Raw genomic sequence first — 7,577 nt, forward strand, 5'->3', positions numbered from 1 at the left:
GTCGGCACTGTCTGGTCGACGGCGGCCGGCGCGCCGCGCGTCTTATAGCGGCCGGCGCCGGGACTCACTGGGAGGGGGCAGCCGAGCCCACTTCCCTTTCCGGGAAACACAGCACCCACCTCCACCACAACCCAGGGCTTACGGTCTCCACGCCATGTGCTACTTTTGCAATTCTCCTACCCCCTTCAGTATCGAACGTCACTGGCTTGCGGTAACTTGGTGACGTTTGATCTCCTTGTGTCCGGTACCAGATACCGTAGTTTCCGTCGGTATTGCCGGCTACGTAATGTCGCAGTGACGAAAAATGTCAAATATGTCGCATTAACTATTAATATCGTTTGAAAATAGTGGTATTTGGAACACCCTGTGGGACTATTGAAACCGCAGCCGAATAAAATTTATGTTTTCATAAGAACAGTCGAGTGATAACTACTTAAAGATATTATTTTTGTTACGTCGTTGACGAGATAGACAAGTGCAATGCTTTCTTGTTAAAACTATCACCTACTGTGCGATAACAACGACGGTCTTCCCGAGGACAGTGCCACTAAAGCAAAGTTACGAAACACGATTTTCCGAAATCCCTTAACAAAGTACACTACTGGCCATTAAAATTGCTACACCAAGAAGATGATAAACGGGTATTCATTGGACAAACATACTATACTAGAACTGACATGTGATTACATTTTCACGCAATTTGGGTGCATAGATCCTGAGAAATCAGTACCCAGAACAACCAACTCTGGCCGTAATAACGGCTTTGATACGCCTGGGCATTGAGTCAAACAGAGCTTGGATGGCGTGTACAGGTACAGCTGCCCATGCACCTTCAACACGATACCACAGTTCATCAAGAGTAGTGACTGGCGTATTGTGACGAGCCAGTTGCTCGGCCACCATTGACCAGACGTTTTCAGTTGGTGGAAGATTTGGAGAATGTGCTCGCTAGGGCAGCAGTCGAACATTTTCTGTATTCAGAAAGGCCCGTACAGGACCTGCAACATGCGGTCGTGCATTATCCTGCTGAAATGTAGGGTTTCGCAGGGATCGTGTGGAGGGTAGAGCCACGGGTCGTAACACATCTGAAATGTAACGTCCACTGTTGAAAGTGCCGTCAATGCGAACAAGAGGTGACCGAGACGTGTAACCAATGGCACCCCATACCATCACGCCGGGTGATACGCCGGTATGGCGATGACGAATACACGCTTAAAATGTGCGTTCACCGCGATGTCGCCAACACAGATGCGACCATCATGATGCTGTAAACAGAACCTGGATTCATACGAGAAAATGACGTTTTGCCATTCGTGCACCCAGGTTCGTCGTTGAGTACACCATCGCAGGCGCTCATGTCTGTGATGCAGCTTCAAGGGTAACCGCCGCCATGGTCTCCGAGGTGATAGTCCATGCTGCTGCAAACGTCGTCGAACTGTTCGTGGAGATGGTTGTTGTCTTGCAAACGTCCACATTTGTTGATTCAGGGATCGAGACGTGGCTGCACGTTCCATTACAGCCATGCGGATAAGATGCCTGTCATCTCGACTGCTAGTGATACGAGGCCGTTGGGTTCCAGCACGGCGTTCCGTATCACCCTCCTGAACCCACCGATTCCATATTCTGTTAACAGTCATTGGGTCTCGACCAACGCGAGCAGCAATGTCGCGTTACGATAAACCGCAATCGCGATAGGCTACAATCCGACCTTTATCAAAGTCGGAAACGTGATGGTACGCGTTTCTACTCCTTACACGAGGCATCACAACAACGTTTCACCAGGCAACGCCGGTCAACTGCTGTATGTGTATGAGAAATCGGTTGGAAACTTTCCTCATGTCAGCACGTTGTAGGTGTCGTCTCCGGCACGAACCTTGTGTGAATGCTCTGAAAAGCTAATCATTTGCATATCACAGCATTTTCTTCCTGTCGGTTAAATTTCGCATCTGTACCACGTGATTTCGTGGTGTAGCAATTTTAATGGGCAGTAGTGTATTAATATCGTTAGAAAATAGTGGTATTTGGAACACCCAGTGGGACTACAGTAACCGCAGCCGAATAAAATTTATGGTTTCCTAAGAACAGTCGAGTGATAACTGCTGAGAGATATTATGACAAATCACCCGGATTTTTGTTACGTCTTTGATGATATATGCAAAGTGCTTCCTTGTTAAAACTGTCACCTACTGCGCGATAACAACAGCAGTGCTATTGAGGACAGTGCCACAAAAGCAGAGCTACTAAACTCGGTTTTCCTAAATCCCTGCATGAAGTAAATATTTCAGAACTGGAATAAAGAACGACAGCTAACATGAGTAACTTAAAAGTATATATCCTCGGTGTTGCGAAGCGGCTTAGAATACCGGTCCAGATTGTAGAACAGTTCGATTCCTTTAAGGGTATGTTGATAGAAAGTTTCATACTTTACAGTCATATACAAACGCTCACTCGTAGAAAGATCCGTACCCAAAGAATAGAAAGTTGTACAAGTCGATCCAATACCCAAGAAAAGAAGTAGAAATAATCCGCTGAATTACAGACCCATATCATTAACGTCGATTTGCAGTAGCATTTTGGAACATATACTGTGCTCGAACATTATGAATCACTTCAAAGAAACCGATTTATTGACAAATAGCCAATTCGGATCCAGAAAACACAAATAGCTCTTTATTGTCACGAAGTAATGAGCACTATCGACATCAAATTGAAGCTGTTTATTGTCATGGGCAATGAGCACTATCGACGGAGGACATCAAATTGATTCCATATTTTTCGATTTCCAGCTTTTGATACCGTTCTCACTAGTGACTTATAATTAAATTGCATCCCTATGGAGTATTGTCTCAGTTGTGTGACTGGATTCGTGATTTCCTGTCAGAAAGGTTGCAAAAAAATGGTTCAAATGGCTCTGAGCACTATGGGACTTAACTTCTGAGGTCATCAGTCCCCTAGAACTTAGAACTACTTAAACCTAACTAACCTAAGGACATCACACACATCCATTCCCGAGGCAGGATTCGAACCTGCGACCGTAGCGGTCGCGCGGTTCCAGACTGTAGCGCCTAGAACCACTCGGCCACTCCGGCCGGATGAAAAAGGTTGCAGTTCGTAATAACTGATAGAAAGTCATGGAGTAAAACAAAAGCAATATCGGGCGTTCCTCAAGGAAGTGTTATAGGTTCTCTATTGCTCCTGATCTCCATAAATGATAAAGCAGACAATCTGAGCAGTCCTCTCACATTAATTTTTTTTTTTTTTTTTTGTTGGTGCTGTCATTTATTGTCGTGTAAAGTCGTAGATAACGTTGTGTGGAAAGCAAACCAGAGACTGAGATTTATTGGCAGAACACTTAGAGAATGTAACAGGTCTCCTAAAAAAACTGATTACGCTACGCTTGTCCGCCCTCTTCTGGAGTAATGCTGTGCAGTATGGGATCAGCATCAGGATTGACGGAGAACACCGAAAAAGTTCAAAGAACGGATCTCGTTTTCTATTATCGCGAAATAAGGGAGAGAATGTCACGGATATGATACACGAATTGTGGTGGCAATCATTAAAACAAAGGCGATTTTCGCTGCGACAGAACCTTCTCATGAATTTCAATCACCAGCTTTCTCCTCAAAGTGCGATAATGTTTTGTTGGCGCCCACCTACACAGGAAGAAGTGATCAACATTATAAAATAAGAGAAATCAGAGCTTGCACGGAAAGACGTGTGTTCGTCTTTCCCACGCGCTGTTCGAGAATGGAGTGGTAGAGAAGTAGCTTAAAGGTGGTTCGATGAACCCTCTGCCAAGCACTTAATTGTGAATGGTGCAGAGTAAATTCATAGATGTAGATGTAGGACTCTGAGTTCTATCTATAAAGGTAAATAGATGATACTTTCTAATTTAAAAACTAATCAGAGTTTGAATGATAATTAATTTGTAATATACAGCTGTGTCCTGTGCTTTATCTTTGCCTTGAGAGATATCTCAGCGTAACCAGTCACACAAAAAGGAACACTTATTATTTCATTGAAAGAACATGGAGGGTGTCCCAGAAGGAATGCGTAATATTTAGGGAGTGACAGGAACGCTCATTCGAAGCAAAACAACTCCAGCAACCTCAAGAACTTGGAGTACTTGTTCAGAAGAAGACATTTATTTTGTAGTAGCGAAGATGAACAAGTGCTCTCAAAGTATGCACTCTAGAGCCCATCTTTATTGGACACATTTTTCCTGTTTTCGTCTATACTACCATATCACCTCCCGAAGTATGGAAAGCAAAGAACTCGCAGTAGAAGAGATTTCTTTCACAGTATCAAAGACGAAGAGCTCGTAGTTCTTAAGGTACGTTTTTAAAGTCCATCTTTATTGGACAATTTTGCTTCGAATGATCGTTCCTGTCATATTTCTTAATACTGATTATTCTACCTGGAACACTCTGTGTGAACCCTTTGTTATTTAAAATTTCTTTCGCATCTGACTAAATTTTAATTATGTTAAATTACTCTATTTTTATTTAAATATTAGTATCATCTTTAAGAGTCTTTATGCTGAAATTCCAGAGAAAATGCGTCCGACGATTCTTAGAAGCCACACTCCGCAAATACTCAACATAAGTGTCAAATACGGAACACGGTATACTGGACCACTAGTAATATATACAACCAAATTAATACAGTGGTTGGGATGGTGTTGAGCCTAAAGAGAACCTGATAATCTCAGTGATTATCTAACATTTTCATTCGATGCTTCCTACTAAAAAATAAGAAAACAAAAATAGGAGGTAACCCTAGGTTGCTCTGGCACTTACACACCTACCAAAAAAACGTAATTCGCCCTTCTCAGGCGTTGCTTTCTTACCTGCATTCAACTTCCCCGCTATTATTTTACACAATAGTTTGCCAAATATATTCAAACACCGCGTCATCGACTGAGAAACGTTCTCCTTTTCCTGCCATCCCTCGTATCAACATAAATGTACAGCATATTATTTGTTACCGTGTTCTAAGGGATCGTTAGGACATGAGTCCCTACCAACAAACTTTCAGAGAACTTCAAAATGGATGCTTTGACTGTTTACAATAGTCATAATAATTACAGCTTTGGATTCTTGAGACTGGATCGTTGCTGAGCGATGGCGTTGACTCCAGTCGTATCTATTGTCCTAGCGACCATTTGTAGATAGCTCTTTAAAGCGGCGTAAGATACGTGGAGCATAACACTTACAGTCACTATTATATACGTTATAAGCCACATAATTCTTCACCAATATTATAAAAGTACGTGTACAAAGTGCGTGGCGCTAAAACTCACAAACGAAATCCTGGTAGGATCAAGGAAGCTGTTTGGTGTGGTAGCCCTCCTATCCCCCATACATGAACGTTCCCGTTTTTACCTGAAGGCGTGCTTCTGAAGATATAAGGGTAGGGAAGTTTCACCCTCTAAAAATTTCTAGAACATTCCAGAACATTCGAGAGTATTCGAGAATATTCCAGAACATTCGAGAGTATTCGAGAGCATCCCACATCATTCCAGAATGTTCCGCAATGATCCGGGATGTTCTGGAATGTTCGGTAATAGTGTGGAACATTCAGAAAGATTCCAGAATATTATAGAATATTTCAGAACATCTCAGATCACTGTGGGACAATCCAGAACACTCTCCAATGTTGTGGAATGTTCTCGAACATTATGGACCATTCAAAGCCTTTATGGTATTTTCTTGAATTAACCACTGCTGGGGCTACCCATTGGTAGGGGTATATAAAGCAAGATCCGTCATTGGTTCGAACATCAGTTTCTCTCAGTGCTCCTGAGTAGGTAATTCAAAAAATTTGTACACATATATCCTGGCTAACAAAGCAAAAAAATTTTGTAAACAAGTATTGTAAATAGTTAGAATATATCTTCAATAAACAATTTTTACCTCTTATACTTTAAAATTTACCCTTTTATTCCATCAACCACACAATCTCATATCACTCCCTGAGCGAAGCCGGGTGCGTGTACCCAGGTAATTGAAAATAAACGCAATCAGCGGCTCGTCATTCTGATGGGTGGAAATGTGCAAAAAATACAGAGGTCAGTAGAACAAAGTTATATCTCATACTGGATGTCTTAAAACACCGTATAACAATGCTCCAACAAATTTTCTTGGATTGCATTGAGTGGCGAGCGGTTGCTGCCGTATGTTATAGTCGTGGGAATTAAAAATGTAATTCAGTTGTTGTTTATACATTGCCTGACAAAAGAGTGAAGCAGCCAGAAGACATCTACCCTGAAGCGCCAAAGAAACTGGTATAGGCATGCGCATTCAAACACAGATATATGTAAACAGGCAGAAGACGGCGCTGCGGTCGGCAACGCCCATAAAAGACAACAACTATTTGGCGCAGTTGTTGGACCAGTTACTGCTGGTACAATGGCAGGTTATCGAGATTTATGTGAGTTTGAATGTGGTGTTATAGTCGGCACACGAGCGATGGGGCACTGAATCTTCGAGGTACCGATGAAGTGGGGATTTTGCCGTACGAACATTTCACTAGTGTACCGTGAATATCAGGGTTGGATTGATTTGGGGGAGGAGACCAAACTGCGAGGTCATCGGTGTCATCGGATTCGGGAAGGATGGGGAAGGAAGTTGGCCGTTCCCTTTCAAAGGAGCCATCCCCATTTGCTGAAGTGATTTAGGGAAATCACGGAAAACCTAAATCAATATGACCGGACGCGGGACTGAACCGTCGTCCTCCCGAATGCGAGTCCGGTGTGCTAACCACTGCACCACCTCGCTCAGTCTGAATATCAGGAATGCGGTAAAACATCAAATCTCCGTCATCGCTGCGGCCGGAAAAACGTCCTGCAAGGACGGGACCAGCGACGACAGAAGAGAAATGTTCAACGTGACAGAAATGCAACCCCTCCGCAAACTGCTGCAAGTTTCAGTGCTCGGCCACCAACAAGTGTCAGCGTGAGAACCATTCAACGAAACATCATCGATATGGGCTTTCGGAGCCGAAGGTCCATTCGTGTACCCTTGATGACTGCACGGCACAAAGCTTTACGCCTCGCCTGGGCCAGTCAGTACCGACACTGGACTGTTGATGGCTGGGAACACGTTGCCTGGTCGGACGAGTCTCGTATCAAATTGTGTCGAGTGGATGGACGTGCACGGATATGGTGTCAACCTCGTGAGTCCATGGACTCTGCATGTCAGCAGGGGACTGGTCAAGGGGAAGCAGGTTCTGTAATCGTGTGGGGCGTGAGCAGTTGTAGTGAAATGAGACACCTGTTACTTCTAGATACGACTCTGACAGGTGACACGTACGTAAGCATCCTGTCTGATACCCTGCATCCATTCATGTCCATTGTGCTTTCCGACGGACTTGGGAAATTCCAGCAGGACAATGCGACATCCTACACGCCCAGAACTGCTACAAACTGGCTCCAGGAACACTCTTTTGAGTTTAAACTCTTCCGCTGGCCACCAAACTCCCCAGATATGAACATTATTGAGCAATGTGGGAAGCCTTGCAACGTGCTGTTAGGAAAAGATCCCCACCCTCCCGTACTCTTACGGATTTATGGACAG

This window comes from Schistocerca piceifrons, chromosome 5 (assembly GCF_021461385.2).
Source record: "Schistocerca piceifrons isolate TAMUIC-IGC-003096 chromosome 5, iqSchPice1.1, whole genome shotgun sequence".
Classification (NCBI taxonomy): domain Eukaryota; kingdom Metazoa; phylum Arthropoda; class Insecta; order Orthoptera; family Acrididae; genus Schistocerca; species Schistocerca piceifrons.